This window comes from Stegostoma tigrinum, chromosome 21, assembly GCF_030684315.1.
Source record: "Stegostoma tigrinum isolate sSteTig4 chromosome 21, sSteTig4.hap1, whole genome shotgun sequence".
NCBI classification, from domain to species: domain Eukaryota; kingdom Metazoa; phylum Chordata; class Chondrichthyes; order Orectolobiformes; family Stegostomatidae; genus Stegostoma; species Stegostoma tigrinum.
Genome location: NC_081374.1, coordinates 19,636,054 through 19,652,607, shown reverse-complemented (window position 1 = coordinate 19,652,607; position 16,554 = coordinate 19,636,054). Strand labels below are relative to the sequence as shown.

The 16,554-nt window shown below is 42.6% G+C and overlaps 1 long non-coding RNA gene across 3 annotated transcripts in view; it reads left to right on the top strand.

Annotated features, from left to right (window-relative positions):
* LOC125462909 (uncharacterized) overlaps positions 1-16,554 on the top strand; it is a 60,967-nt gene that overhangs the window by 35,160 nt on the left and 9,253 nt on the right. The window lies entirely within an intron of this gene.

The following is a 16,554-nucleotide window of genomic DNA, read 5'->3' as shown; positions in this document are numbered from 1 at the left end:
GGCATACCTTACAAGCCAATGCTGCTAGATCAAGGTTTGGCAAAGTACTGTCCAATGAATGACTTCACTTTCCTGTTGTTTACAGTACTGAGACACCTCTTGTCACTGTTCTAAATTACCATCAAGCTGTTATACCTTGCCTTTCTCATGCAGTGAACATTCCACTGTACCCCAGAAAAACACCTGACTCCAGGTGCTGCCAAACTGTAGGAACTCTGTTCTAGATCTGCCAAAGTCCAGATGATCCAAGCCAATCTTAGAGCTCCAGACTGTTGGAGGCTGTGCTGCTCGACAGCACCGAGTACGCCATATTGCTAAATGGATTAATCGAGGACTTTCATTTATGATTTTGATCGAATTTGGTAAATGTGTCCTTTATTCTTTTTCTCCAGAGCTGTAACAGGTAATCTTAGTGGTGGTATACTGACATAATGTCATTGTAATCAAGGAGTACATCCTGTGTCTTGTGGTTAACAACACTACAAGTGATCCACATGGATGAATGAAAACTGAGCACTGATTATATGTACATGTTGTAATTTTGGTTATGCTGCATGCACTCATGGCTGTTAAAGTGTTTTTCAATGTAATTTGAGTTTTGAAAGTGCATAATTCTTGTGACATATAGGCAGGACGAGGGGAACAACTTTGAGCCATGTGCCTGAGGGAGCAGAGATATTAGGAACTGCAGATGCTGGAGAGTCTGAAATAACAAGGTGTAGAGCTGGATGAACAGAGCAGGCCAGGCAGCATCATCGGAGCAGGAAAGCTGACATTTTGGGCTGAGAACCACCTTCAGAAATGGGAGAGGAGGAGGAGGTTCTGAAATAAATAGGGAGAGAGGGAGAGGGGGAATCAAAGATGGATAGAGGAGAAGATAGGTAGAGAGGGGACAGACTGGTCAAAGAGGCTGAAGCCAGTAGAGGTGAGTGTGGGTGGGGAGGTAGGGAGGGGATAGGTCAGTCCACGGAGGACGGACAGGTGAAGGGGGTGGGATGAGGTTAGTAGGTAGGGGATGGGGGTGGGGCTCGTGGTGGGAGGAGGGGATCGGTGGAAGGACAGTTTAGGGAGGCGGGGATGAGCTGGGCTGATTTTGGGATGTGGTAGGGGGAGGGGAGATTTGAAGCTTGTGAAATCCACATTGATGCCATTAGGCTGCACAGTTCCCAAGCGGAATATGAGTTGCAGTTCTTGCAACCTTCGGGTGGCATCATTGTGGCACTGCAGGAGGCCCAGGATGGACATGTCGTCTGAGGAATGGAAGGGGGAGTTGAAATGGTTTGCGACTGGGAGGTGCAGTTGTTTAGTGCAAACTGAGCATAGGTGTTCTGCAAAGTATTCCCAGCTAGGATGTTAGAGGGAATGTGGAAGAAGATTAAAGGCAAATGAGTGACACCTGAGTGAGGATAGTTCAGGGATAGGGCATTTATGTCCAGTTTTTAAGGTAGAAATCAGTGGATGGGAATAGACACAGTGGTGGGCCACCTTATAAATCTTTCACTGTGTGTTTTCCACATCACAGGACAGGTGACACTTTTTTAAAATTCTATTCCATGTCAGGGACAGGTGTTTGTAATGGGAAGAATTGGTGAGAATTTCATGAAATATACATAAAGGAATAAGATAGGAAGAGCTGAAGTGTTCAGACGTGGACAGTGTAGATGTTTGAATTCCATGTTGTCCAATAACCCTAACTAGAAAATTTCAGACTGCAGATATTCACAGCTTCTTTAGCATTGACCAAAAGGAAGGAAAAAAGAGTGAATCCGAGAAGCACGTGGAAAGGAACATAAGAGTTAGAGGGAGTGAAACAGCAAAGAAAGATATATCCCTCTAATATCCCAGCTGGGGATCGCTTTGCAGAACACCTACACTCAATTTGCATTAAACAACTGCACCTCCTAGTCGCGAACCATTTCAACTCCCCCTCCCATTCTGCAGATGACATGTCCATCCTGGGCACATGAAAATAGAAATAGCTCCTGGGGAGATTTATCGATGAGTTACCTGAAAAAGCCAGTGTCTTTTCAATGACCTTGAGGCCCATGTGAGTTGAATGGATCCTGCATCAACCTGCAGTCAACCACACACCAATTTCAAGTCCAATATTCCAACAGTTCCCTCAGAAATTACTGGAGTACTCAGATTTGGCAGCATCCATGGAGAGAGGAACAGAGCTAACCTATTAAGTCAGGTGTAACACTACTTCAGGACTGAGGATTGGTGGATGTTGCAGCATTTCCAGTTTTTATTGCAGATTTCCAGCATCTGCAGTATTTTGCTTTTATTCCAGCATTACTTGTCTTTCGCCAGTATAGCCTGGGGTTATTGATAGTGACGAAATATATGTTTACATTAATGCAGCTGCTGATTATTTAGCAGGAATTGCAACTCCACAATCTAACATTAAGACAGGAACTGAATTACTATGTATGATTAAAGGATGACTATGAATAAGACACGTGAAACAGAGAACTCTGTTACATAAGTAAATATTACAGTCTCAATTTATGTGACTATCTTTTTATTTTTATATAATGTGTGTGTGTTTTACTAAACTTGAGCTTTCATCCTTGCACTATTTATGGCCAGTAAAGTAAATGAAAGTATATGACACATGCAGTTCCCATTAATCTTAAGAAATGTAAAATTAGTTGCCAAGTTGTCAGCTGCGTAATATGGCGAGCAACATATCCATGGGAGTATGGTAGGAACATACAGGGAAGGAGGTAGGTTGTTTCTTTTAAAGCACCAGTTGACTCCAGATCCATTGTGCCATTGCATTGAGCCTTGAAATAGTGCAGCCTATTTATTGGGTTGGCAGGGGAATCTGCTTGAGCAAAGTGGAAAAAGTGAAGATGGATTGTAAAGTGGGAAAATCAGAAATCCCTGGGGGAATCGGCCATCTCGACAGTAGTAAAGTAAGTTCTTCTCTGTTAAAAAGGTTGAATATGATAGCAAAGGAATAGGACTGCCAGGGTTAGAATTGGAATCTGATGTAATGGCAGGCCCTTGCCCTTTTCTCATCAGTCAACATTTTTGTGACTGAATGCAAAGAAACCCTTTTATGGGAGGGTACATGAAAATGCACATCTTCTTTGTTTAGCCGTAAGCACAAGCAGGTGAGTTCCTGGGACTGAGATTGCTAAGGTTGTCAAGCGATACTGCTTGTAAAAGGACTGTGGCTCTACATTAGTACTGCCATTAAATCTGTCCCATTTTGGAGATGGTTGAGTTTTTGCAATGAATATCTAGGAGATAATGCTGCAAATTGTGTGGCTGATGTGACAACTGTTTTGCAGTTACTTGAGATGAGCAAGTGGAATGTGAAGGAACAAAAACAGAAGTTGCTGGGAAAGCTCAGCAGGTCTGCCAGCATCCGTGAAGGAAAATCACAGTTAGTGCCTCGGGTCCGTAAACACTTTTTCTCAGAACTAGAATGCGAAGGTTCAGATTCCAGTAGGTAATTTTGAATATAAAGCATGTGATCTCACTTGAAGTCCTTGTAAGTTATTGCTTGGAATTTAACAGTTTGATTCTGTTTAATCTGAAACAGAGCTGGAGAAAATCTGATGGTCTGGCAGGTCCTGTTGAGAGAGAAGCACAGTTAATGTTTTGACTTTAGTAGAATTCTTCTGCAGAACCAAAAGGGATTGGAAAATGAATTTTTTAAAAAATATATGTTTGCTCTGAGCCTCCATAATCATGCGTTCTCTTCACTCCTCCACTCTTAAAAGAAAGAAGGGGCTGTTAATTGAGGTGAAAGAGCAATAAAGATATAAAATCTGTGTAAAAGTTGTGAAAAGGAGAAAATAAGCTCTGTACTGAGAGCAGAGTAAACAAGACCTCTACAATTCATGTGTGCTGCTGGGCCTGCTGTGTTCATCCAGCTTCACATTTTATTATACAAAACACGGCCTTTGGGGTGGGAGAGGGCGAAGAGAAAGTAAGAGAATTAGTGGGGAGCCATCATGCTATGTAGCTCTGAAGTTGTGATTCAGTAGTGAGTCCAAAACACTGTAAAGTGCCTAGGCAGAAAATGTGGTGGTGTTCCTCAGGCTTGCACCTTGTGCTTTGTTGTAACGTTGCAGCAGGCCAAGGAACAGAGAGGGCAACGTGAGAGCAAGGTGTTTATTGAAATGGCAAGCAGCTGGAAGGGCAGTCATTCCTACAGACAGAGTGGAGATGTTCCAGCAAGTAGTCACCCTGTCTGTTTTTGGTGTCATTAAATGAAAGAGGCTGCGGTGAATACAAATAGACCAGATTAATAGATTGGGGTAAACCACTGCTTCACTTGCAAGGTACATTTGAGACTTTGGACAGTGAGGGACAAGGTGAGTTGGCAAGTTTGACATCTTCTGTGGTTGCGTGGGAAGATGCCGTAGGCTGTTGGAACGTATGATGAACAGTGGAGGCGTGGATCAGGATGCCACAGAAATAACAGTCCCTGTGGATTGCTGACTGTGGAGGGGAAGCAAAGATGTTTGGTGGTGTTTTTAATGTGTTAGAATAGTGTTGGTTAGTATAGGGTGGGGTGGAGGGGAGGGGAAGTTAAAGCAAAACAATTGTTCATTTTGCTGGTATTGCTATTCATAGTTCTGAAATTTTTTTTGTTTAGATTTTTTTTTCTCTCCACTAAGGTTTAATGATGGGAAGTTGCATTTTAAATTAATAGAAAATACAGCATAAATGGAGATAAAACAGCGTGAAGCTGGAGCAGGATGTCCTGACCCAAAATGTCAGCTTTCCTGCTCCTCTGATGCTGCCTAGCTTGATGTGTTCCTCAAAATCCACACTTTGCTGTCTCAAACTCCAGCATTGGCAGTTCTTACTATCTCAGCATAAATGAGTTGTTCGGTAGTTGTCATCTCGTACTGTTTTAGAAATGCAGTCAGTCTCTCTTTTTTTTCTTTGACTGACAATCTAATGATTTTTTAATAGTTGGCAGAATCTGTTTTACTCAATCAATTCAACAGTGCATTCCATAACCCCTTAAATGTCTTTTTAATGTTATGGAGCTTTTCTTGTTTTCAGTTCAATGGTTCTAGCCACTGTGCCCTATTCCTTCATGAAGTTATTCATCTCTATCACATCTTCTCAACTCCTCCTCTATTCAGTCAAGTGCAGTACCCAGATTTCCAAGACTGTCTTCACATGTTGAGTTCCTTGTGCCAGACTACATCAGAGTCAATCATCTTTTGTATCTGCTGTTTTCCCTCAAACAAAACCATTGATGTACATGGTCTAAAATTGCTCACTTATGTTAAAGTAATTTCAGTGGCTAAGCCCGAAAATGGGTAGAGGGATCGCTGTGCATGGCTAATTCAATGAAATGCAAGATATCAAGGTGTGGAGCTGGATGAACACAGCAGTCCCAGCAGCATCTTAGGAGCACAAAAGCTGACGTTTCAAGCCTAGACCCTTCATGTTTAGGCCCGAAATGTTAACTTTTGTGCTCCTGAGATGTTGCTTGGCCTGCTGTGTTCATCCAGCTCCACACTTTGTTATCCTGGATTCTCCAGCATCTGCAGTTCCCGTTATCTCTGATTCAATGAAATGCCAGCAGCTTCATATAGCTTGCTCAGTCAAATGATTTTTTTACGTGCAGACTCTGGTAAAATTACTTTTCACTGGCTGCAAGCATCTGCAGGGGACCGAAATGTTAACTTGCTAGCAGCACTTAAAGCTAGTATGTGTCAGTTAGCAGAGGTGTATTGTGGCTGCATCAGGTGCTGACAGTCATGTGAGAGAAGCAGTTGACCTGTGAAACAGTGAAGACTGGCACATTAGGTAGGGGAGGGTATAAGATTTTGGGGTGCAATTTATTTGTAATACCCAAGTTAATTACAATTATAACCGAGTTTGAGAGTCGATCTAAACTTATTAATCCTGACTTTGGCTACAAGACCCATTCCATATGCTCCACACTGCCCTCCAACCCCACCACACCCGGCACCTTCCCCTGCAACCGCAGGAAATGCTACACTTGTCCCCACACCTCCTCCCTCACCCCCATCCCAGGCCCCAAGATGACATTCCACATTAAGCAGAGGTTCACCTGCACATCTGCCAATGTGGTATACTGCATCCACTGTACCCGGTGCGGCTTTCTCTACATTGGGGAAACCAAGCGGAGGCTTGGGGACCGCTTTGCAGAACACCTCCGCTCAGTTCGCAACAAACAACTGCACCTCCCAGTCGCAAACCATTTCCACTCCCCCTCCCATTCTCTTGATGACATGTCCATCATGGGCCTCCTGCACTGCCACAATGATGCCACCCGAAGGTTGCAGGAACAGCAACTCATATTCCGCCTGGGAACCCTGCAGCCATATGGTATCAATGTGGACTTCACCAGTTTCAAAATCTCCCCTTCCCCCACTGCATCCCTCAACCAGCCCAGTTCATCCCCTCCCCCCACTGCACCACACAACCAGCCCAGCTCTTCCCCCCCACCCACTGCATCCCAAAACCAGTCCAACCTGTCTCTGCCTCCCGAACCGGTTCTTCCTCTCACCCATCCCTTCCTCCCACCCCAAGCCGCACCCCCAGCTACCTACTAACCTCATCCCACCTCCTTGACCTGTCCGTCTTCCCTGGACTGACCTATCCCCTCCCTACCTCCCCACCTACACCCTCTCCACCTATCTTCTTTACTCTCCATCTTCGGTCCGCCTCCCCCTCTCTCCCTATTTATTCCAGTTCCCTCCCCCCATCCCCCTCTCTGATGAAGGGTCTAGGCCCGAAACGTCAGCTTTTGTGCTCCTGAGATGCTGCTTGGCCTGCTGTGTTCATCCAGCCTCACATTTTATTACCATTCCATATACAGTTGTTTTTAATGTTTTTAGAGGATTTATTAAGCTTATAACAACAAGTCCAAAGGAAATTATATTTAATGAAAACAGCAGTTTTCGGCCTATCCAATTCAGGATACCAGTTTGTGACATTGACTGGGCAGTGATCTCTTCTTGTTATCTGAAGATAATGTTCTAATGTGTGCTAAATGCCTCAAATCAATGTTTACTAACCCCTTTGCTAACCACCACCTTCTGTCTATAATCTGATGCACCTGAACTCTGACTGTGAACTGTTCATTTCACAGATAAGCCAGTCTTGGATTGGCTAATTAGTTATGTTCAAGTTTTAAACTTGTTTTTCAAGTAAAGATCACCTATGGGACATTTAATGTAATGTTAGCTACCACTGACTAGCTATTCATAAATGTCCCAATTTTCTACGTCAAAAAAGATTAAAGCCACCAGAAGACTCACTAAAGAATCATTACAGTTCAGTTCGTAGGCCTGCTGCTTACTTTAAATGACCATGTTAAAACATCTTTGAGTAAAAGTCTTTGGTCTGAAAATATTTCTGCATTTGATAGCTCAAGTTACATTAACCTGAGCTATAAAATATCAATTAAACCATAAACCAAGGACCTTTCTTTTGAGATAATGGGAACTGCAGATGCTGGAGATTCCAAGATAATAAAATGTGAGGCTGGATGAACACAGCAGGCCAAGCAGCATCTCAGGAGCACAAAAGCTGACGTTTCGGGCCTAGACCCTTCATCAGAGAGGGGGATGGGGGGAGGGAACTGGAATAAATAGGGAGAGAGGGGGAGGCGGACCGAAGATGGAGAGTAAAGAAGATAGGTGGAGAAGGTGTGGTTCCTTTAAAGAAATGTTTATAACTAATCCCAATCAAATAAAAAAATACTTAATTCCTCACTTTAATCAAGTCAAAATGATTAATTCTTGAATACAACTCAATCTTATAGATGGTCTCCATGTTGTGTTAATGCTTCACTGAAGCATTTGCTGGAGGAAGTGAAATGTTGGAGGGACGTTCAATAGGGAGTCAGGATGCCATCTAGGTGTAAATTCAAAAGGCCATGGGGACAGCTGCAGACAGCACAAGGAGTCGAGCCCGGATGACCTAGAAACGGTGCCACAAGAAATTCAGTGACCTCATGTGGAATCAAGGCCAGTGAATACATTTTTGAAATAGCATGTCCTTTCAGCTACATTAATAACCTCAGTGCGCAAACCATCACATCATTATTAGCCAACTGTGGATGGTGTATCTCCAGCTTCCTTCCCTACACTGCAATCTCATTCTGGTGCCTTTTCCCTTTTACATACTGAGGAAGTGCACTTTGGTCTGTAGTGAAGAAAGACTGTGAAGAGATTGATAATTATGACATACTAGCACTCGATTTCATGCACTCATTAACACAAATATTGACACTACACGTAGCTGAAAGGATAGATTAGAGGCTAGGGTTTGCACGCAGTGAGACACTGGACCTTGCATTAGCTGCGGTTTTCTCATGCCTGAAAGTAAAACACTACCAGCTAGAAGTTAGAATCACACAAGGGTTCTGCTGCAGAGGGCACAAATGTGTACCTCAATTGGCAGTGTGCAACAGAACGCTGATTGATATTCATAGCAAAATGTTTGGTGCATTGGGAAAACTGCCAGGAAACTTGTAGTCAATGTCAAGCAGCTCGGGGGAGTTTAGCACTAACTTGGCGCACAGCTGCAGTCCGCAATATCAGTGGCTTCCAGCTCCATTCACATACTTGTGGACCCACCCATAATGCAGTGTCAGATGGATCATTCTTTGCAATACGAACAGCAGACACACAACACTGGAGTGCTGCAGTGCAAGCTCAGACTTTTGTCATGGACTGTCAGCTTGCTGGCATCATGATTGTGGGTTATATTTGCAAAGAAGTTTCCTGGCTATCGTGTCAAATTCTCAAACAGATTATGAAGGTTGATGGGGATCCATTCCAGCAACTCTAAAGAATGCAGTGCTGCTGTCTCAAGATATTTGATTTTGTCCATCCACCCTCTAACACTCTGCTAGTATCCTCACTGTTGCCTGACAGTCAGTCAAACGCAGACTGCTGCTTCCCTCACCCCCTTGCCCAGATGTTGCAGTCAGTATCCAGGTCTTGTAAACCCAGAATTGTTCAAGGTCATCTTTAAAGAGGAACTGCAATGTCCTCCTCTGAAAGTTAGTCTGCACAGCTCTAGTTATAGAGTGGTACTGCTGGGGTATACTTGGAGTAAAGGCTAGTCATCAAATTGTGAAAATATCTGTTTCTCTCCAGAATCTTTTGATTTGTAAGCATAATGATCAGAAATGTGGGTCTGTACATTATCGGGAAAAGATTGACAAACTGAGTTTCTTCACTCTTGAAAAAAGGCTGGTGGATGACCCAAACAGGCCTTCAAAATTATGGAAGGTTTTGTTGGAGCGGTTAGAGGGGGAATGCTCCTTCTTAAAGAGAAGATTCAAAGCTTGGTGAGAATTTTGACCTTGCTACCACGGGGAGAGGTTGAAGTGAAGAGTTTGCAAGGTAAAGTTTGACAGAGAGAAAAGGAAGTTGAGGGTTACAGTGATAGATTTACAGGAAGAAAGTTGGGAGGAAGATAAGTGGAGCATAAATCTCGGCACAAATTCCCTTATTCGTTCATGGGATGAGGACGTCGCTGTCTAGGCAGCATTTATTGCCCATTCCTAATTGGCCAGAGGGTAGTTGAGAGTGAACCACATTGCTGTGGGTCTGGAGTCACATGTAGGCCAGAACAGGTAAAGATGGCAGTTTCCTTCCCTAAAGGACATTAGGAAAACCCAACTGGTTCACTAACAATCAACAATGGATTCATGGTCATCATTAGACTCTTAATTCCAGATATTTGCTGAATTCAGATTCCACTATCTGCCATGGTAGGATTCGAATCCAGGTCCCCAGAATGTTGTCTGGGTCTCTGGATTAACAGTCTGGTGATAATACCAATAGGCCATCACTTCCCCAGGAATTGTTTGCAAGGAATGGATATACAGTCCAGGGATTAAAAAAAAACCAGTCTACAGAATCCTCTGTATGATGGACAAAGACATATATTAGTTTCAAGGCAAGGCAAAGGATGATCATATAATTTGTCATACAATATGGCATGATTCAATTGAAGTTTGATTTGGTATTTTGAGGGCACCTTTTATTGCTGACTCTTGTGCATCTACATTTGCAGATACTCCATTTGGTGTCCATACTATCAGCTGCCTCAGGCCTAAGCAGTGGAATTCTTCCTCTAAATCTTTCCATTTTCACCTCATTTTCTTCCTTTAAGAATCGAATTTAAAAACCATCTCTTTGACCTAGCTTTGAGTCAGCTGTCCTAGTCAGATGCTGTCGTTGCGTGGCTCAGTGTCCTGTTTACAGATACTGCTCATGCTGTTCTTGTCCTGCTGCGAGGCCACAAGTACATCTGCATTAGAACAAAGAACAAAGAAAGTTGCAGCGCAGGAATAGGCCCTTTGGCCGTCCAAGCCTGCGCTGATCCAGATCCTCTATCTAAGCCTCTCACTTGTTTTCCAAAGATCTGCATCCCGCTGTTCCCTGCCCATTCATGTATCTGTCCAGATACTTAAATGACACTATCGTGCCTGTCTCTACCAGCTCCGCTGGCAACGTGTTCCAAACACCCACCACCCTCTGCATAAAGAATTTTCCACGCATATCTCCCTTAAACCCATCCCCTCTTTCTTCGAAATCGTGACCCCCTACTAATTGAGTCCCCACTCTGGGCGGGAGGGGGGGTGGTGGAAAGCTTCTTGCTGTCCATCCTGCCTGTACCTCTCATGACTTTGTAGACTTCGATCAGGTCCCCTCTCAACCTCCGGCTTTCTAATGTAAATAATCCTAATCTATTCAACATTTCTTCATAGCTAGTGCCCTCCATACCAGGCAATATCGTGGTGAACCTCCTCTGCACTTGCTCCAAAGCATCCACATCCTTTTGGTAATGTGGCGACCAGAACTGTACGCAGTATTCCAAATGTGGTCAAACCAAAGTCCTAGACAACTGTAACATGACCTGCCAACTCATGTACTCGATACCCCATCCGATGAATGAAAGCATTAGGTTACTATCAGCATCTCCTTTACGAGACTGATGCATTATGCATTCTCAACCTCATTGACTGTGTGGTAGGAGATTTGCGTACCCTGAGGTCCTGGTTGGATATTGGCTTCCTGCTGAGCCCTCCTTCCCTCTCTTTAAGCAATTTGCTTATCTCCATCTGAACTTTATTTGTCTGACTCGATCCTTATGAGATTCTAACCTTCAAACTGGTACCACTGCATATTTGTTCCCTGCCCTCGCTGCATTCAACTCATGCCCAGTGTCTCCATGTGTAGATGCTGTCTCTAGTCTGTCCTCTCAGTTATGTACAATGTTAGTGACTGAGTTGGTGGTTATCTGATAGAAATTACAGGCACCCATGACTGGAAGCAAATTGTCGGAATCGTGCTCTTGAAATGAGAACCAAATGCCACACCTGTCTCTGTCAAATTCACTGTGTTGAGCTGCAACATAATACTTCAACAGTTCTACTGATTCACCAAAAGCCTGTAGATAACTAACCCAGCAATGGTTGGTGATTTTTTTTTCTTTTAGGTGGATGGAGTGGTTGGGTTTAAGAGGTTTTTCTGCTAAAGACTATGCTCTGTGAGGGCATTAGCTGCAGTGTTTGAATCAAAATTGGCACCGAGCCAAATCAGCACTATATGCTGACATCAGGATCAGCACAGAGCCCCACATACTGGAACAAAATGGCAGTCAGGAAGCCAGTACCAAAAATGTGCATTCAAGACATGTGATTTCTGGATGCAAAATTTCATGAGAAATATGACTGTTATACAACTCAGCCTCCAGTCTCGCACTCTGCCCTGACCCCAAAGAGTGGGCTGAGGTGTTTATTCAATATTAGCATGACTCGCTTACTTTTTGGTATTCTGTCTTTTTAGAAATGTGTCCCAATGTTTGGATTGCTCTTCAGCAATGCCTTTATTAAACTGTGCTGCCACTTAGTGATTTCTGTCTGTTCCCCTTGGTCCCCTGCTACTTCACTCTCCTTTTATCCAAGCAATACAGCGTTTCCCTTTATTCTTCCTACCAAAGTGCACCACATCGCATTATCTGAATTTACCATTGCCACTTTACGTTTAGTAGTGCCTTACATGAGGCTTTGCAGATTAAGCAATGATATCTTGACAGTAAGAATATGGAGACTTTGGATCTGCCTCAGAATATGAATTGATTTTGCTGCAGTCTGATTAAAATTGAAAGAAATCTGGGACCACAGTGTGCTGAATTTGTATTCCTGCAGTTCATTTGGTGATATTTATTACGAAATATAAAATCTGTCTTCTGTTAGACAATGTAAAGACTAGATCTGCATTTTAAACTGAGCATATCTGCTCAAGGAGATAAATGTGGGAGAGATTTATTTTCTGGCCACTGTCATTCTAAGGTGAACAGGGTGTTACCATTCCTCTCTGGCCAGTGTGCTGATATCCTGATCCTGATTCTCCCTGGGGCTGACTACTATTTTGCAAAAATGGGATTGGGACAGCAAGGAGACCTGGCTCCTGGAGGTGGACATCCAATGACACATGCTAGCGTTCAGAGCAGACAACCAGCCACACACCCTCCCCGCCTGGTTGGAGATGCAAAGGCTGTGCTGTAAAGGAATTCTTCTACCCCCATGTGATGGTGGCCTGGGAGATAGTAGGAACTGCCGATGCTGCAGTCTGAGATAACAGTGTGTAGAACTGGATGGACCCAGCAGGCCAGGCAGCATCAGAGGAGCAGGAAAGCTGACGTTTCCAGTCTGGACCCTTCTTCAGAAATTGGATGCTGTTTCTATCTTTACTGAAATTTAATATTTTTTTTCAGCTTTGTTTTCAAAGATTTGGTGGGCTGACACCTTTGTTGAAATGCCGTCTCAGTTGACTAAACTTCCGGTGTCCCCTGTCAAACTGGAAGATTTCTTCTAATTGGACAGGGATTCTATCTCCACGCTGATTCGGCAAGTGCCCCAGGCAGAATCACAAAGAGCACTGTTTTTATCCAACTGCAGCTATCCCCACTGAGAGTTTGGGAGCCAGAACTTGTCTCCTGTTTCCTGATGTGTAGTGAAAATTCATCCTGTAATGTGTAGCATAATTAGGAAAGAGTCAACTGGTATCAGTAGAGAGGAACGGGTAATTGAAGCACTAGCGATTGAGGAAAAGGCCTAAAACTACCTCTCACAGTTGGACCAGCTATTCTGTTCCCTTTTTTGACTTACCTTATTGTGCTGCTATTCCTCTACAGTACAGAAACGTATATTTAACATCTAAATTTAATTCCCCACCGCCCCCACTTCTGCTTGCTTAGGTGTCTCTCAGTATTTTGATTCTGCCCAGTCTGTGTATAGATTTTGCTCAGTTGTTGGTACTGGCTTGAGTGCTTGCGTGAATTGTAAGAGGATTACAAATGCAGGTCAAATCCAGCTAGATTGCACTTGGAGTTGATGGTGTAACAGTATGCCATTGGTCCTGGGGAATAAATACAAATCCCACCTTAAATTCATCTATTACAATCTGGAATTGAAAACTACAGTCAGCAAGGGTTATCATGAAACAGTCATTGTTGTAAAAACCATCTAGTTTACTAACTGCCCCTTTTGAGGGAACAAAATTGGTGGTGATTGGAATGAGGGTCAGGTGAATGTCATTGACTTAGCTTCTCACTTGGGGTTGTTAACTCAGGCCAATCAGGGAACCCTGGCTGACAGATATAAACAGGAGTTTCATAGATTGTCCTAATTCTTGGGATTGGCTCTGAGCTGTCTGGTCAGAGCCCACGTACTGTGCACATTTAAATAAAGGGTGACGTGCTAACTGGCCTCTCTGCAGTTGTTTCAGAAATCCTCCATCCTTACCTGTCTGACCTAAATGTATACAATTCCAGATCTAGATCTGTATCATTGTGGTTGACTCTTAACTGCCCTCCAAAATGGCCTAATAAGCCACTCAATTCAGGGGCAATTTGGCATGGACAACAAATTACCAGCAACACCTATATCTCATGAAAAAACATCAAAAACTTGTATCAAGGAACCTTTTCATTTGCCCAAAATAGGCCTCCTATTTTTGTCCCTTGTTTTCTGTTGCTGTTCCCACTCAATTACTGTTGTCAGTGCTGTGTTAAGCTGGCGAACAGAGCATAAGAACAGGGGAGAGGCTGACCTGCTTTCAGTAAAAGAGCAAGATGAATGGAATGAATTATATTTAGAGTGGCATTTACAAATAAGCATTGCTAGACATAATTTCAAGGACTGTGAAGATCACGTAGTTGAGTAGTCTTCACTATTTTCTCCTCTGTTATATCCCTTCTTCCAGTGATTTTATTTTTGGTTATTAACTCTGCTAGATAATCATCAAAAAAATCATTTTTTTGCCCCACCCCAGTAAATTTCATGTAGATCTGACCTCTGAACAATTTTGAACACATTTATTGATCTGATCACTGAGGTTGATAACCATGAGATTTCTCACATTTGGACTACTTCTAGTTGTTCGTTTTTGACCGTATGTTGACTGTATGCTAAAAAAGTAGTATATGTCTAGAGATGAGTTGATGTATTTCAATCACAGATGTAAACCAGAGATATGATTGTGTCAGACCATGGCTGAAGAATTGGGTGACTCTGGTAATGTGTCTGTCATACGTAACTAAAGCACAGAAATGGACCGTAGACCCAGCAGATCCATGTCAGTGTTTATTATCCATAAGAATCTCCTTGTTTATCTAACTGTAATAGCATAGCTTCTTTTTTCTTTCTCCTTCATATGTTCATATCTGCTTCCCCGTTAAATGTATGTATGTCATTTGCCTCTATCCTAGCTTATTGATTGAACCTGTCTCTAGATAAAGTAGTTATGCCTGAATTTCTGTTGGATTGATGAATGATTGTGTTGTAATCATGACACTTACCAGAGGTTGAAATTCAGCTTCTGATTCTGGAGGCCTAATTGCCTATGTAATGTGGGAACAGCAGTGGTGTTAACGTCAATCCTTATGAAATACCAATTCCCACTTGTATGTACATATATAATTCATATCCATTCAGTTGGCTTTGTATAAGTACAGTAAAACACTGAGCATTTAACTTTGAAGTCTGAAAGGTGTGTTTTTATGGTTCTTAAGCTACTGTCAGGTGCTTCTCTGATTGGGATGTTGGTGCTGTATTTTAGGCACAAGACTAATTTCTACTGTATATCAGTTCAGCATTTCCGATGAGTGAGAGCTGATCGCATCAGAAAAATGTATGTGGCATATCATGCAGTTGTTTTCTGGCTAATTTGCCAATGGTGTTTTTTTTAATCATAAAACACACGTCATTTATTGGTGTTGAATTCTGGACGTATGGAAAAAAAAGTCCATTCATTTACTGTAGATATCTATATAACAAGAGGCAGCTGTAGATAACTTTATAAGCTTGGATGCCTTGGAAAATTACTTTTGATAGCTATTATTTACTAATGCTCAATGGATTTTTGCCTATAGCTTAATGTACACCCAGTTGTGCTGATTCTGCAGAGCCTTCTGTATTGATGGCAATGAATTTTAGCTAATGATAGAATTTTCTGGCAGAAGGACTACCACACAAACAAAATGCTGCATAAATATGAGCTGGATCACTTCTGTAAGGTAGAATTGATCAAATTTAAGTCACTTAAATTTTCAGAATTGCTAATTTGGAAACAATTGAATGAAAACTCGAATCTGGGTTCACTTGATTCAGCAATGGAGAACAGAAAATATATTGGGGCAGCATTATTGAGCTGATCTGGAAGAAGGCCAGTTGTGTACATATAGTACACTGTAACCAAGCTAGACGTTACATTGCTTATTTTAGGGATACATCAGGAAGTGATCTATTCTCCTTATTCGTGCTGGAGTCTAAAAACACTAAAATGTAGGAGGATGGGTTATAAGATCAAGGATGAAATGTGCATACGTTCTTGATACTATAATCTCCAGAGAGATTTTAAGTTTGTGAGAAATTCTTGTTTTATTTCATAAAATAATTCCGCTCTTGGCTTTGCAAGGTGCTTAACACTTCAGAAATGCAGAACAGAGAGCATTCCCTGTTACATTAAGCTGTTGCCTTCTGCCCAGCTTCATGCATTGGAGAATCTGCACATAGACTCTGGGGATGGAGTGGGGGAGAAAATTTTTATGAAATCATTTGCTGGCTGCATAACTTTTGAAAGCTATTTGTCGCATAGTCTGATCACTGTGTTTTGGAAGGTTAAGAAAGCAAAACCTGTACTTAAAGTTATTTTAGTTCTAGATTTGACAAGCTATCAATTCTTTTTGTGTGTATATAAAAAATGCATGTTGAGTATTCAAAGAGTTAACGGTGTATTGCGGTATAGTTTAGGAAACTGCTTCAAGTGGCTATCTCACAAGGACAGAATAAGCGATGCGCAGTGTGCACATGCTAACATCCAAATGGCCTGGACTCTGCTGGCAACTGGTAGGGGTTGGAAAGATTGAAGTTCCACAGCTTGACACAGGGAGCAGGCTAGAGAAATTCTTGCTGCGTCACAGAGCTGTGCCGATAGGTCTGCAAGAGGCAGCATTACTGCATCAGGAGTATAGGCAGAAACACCGATAGACAGATAGAAAAGGAGAGGAAAGCGC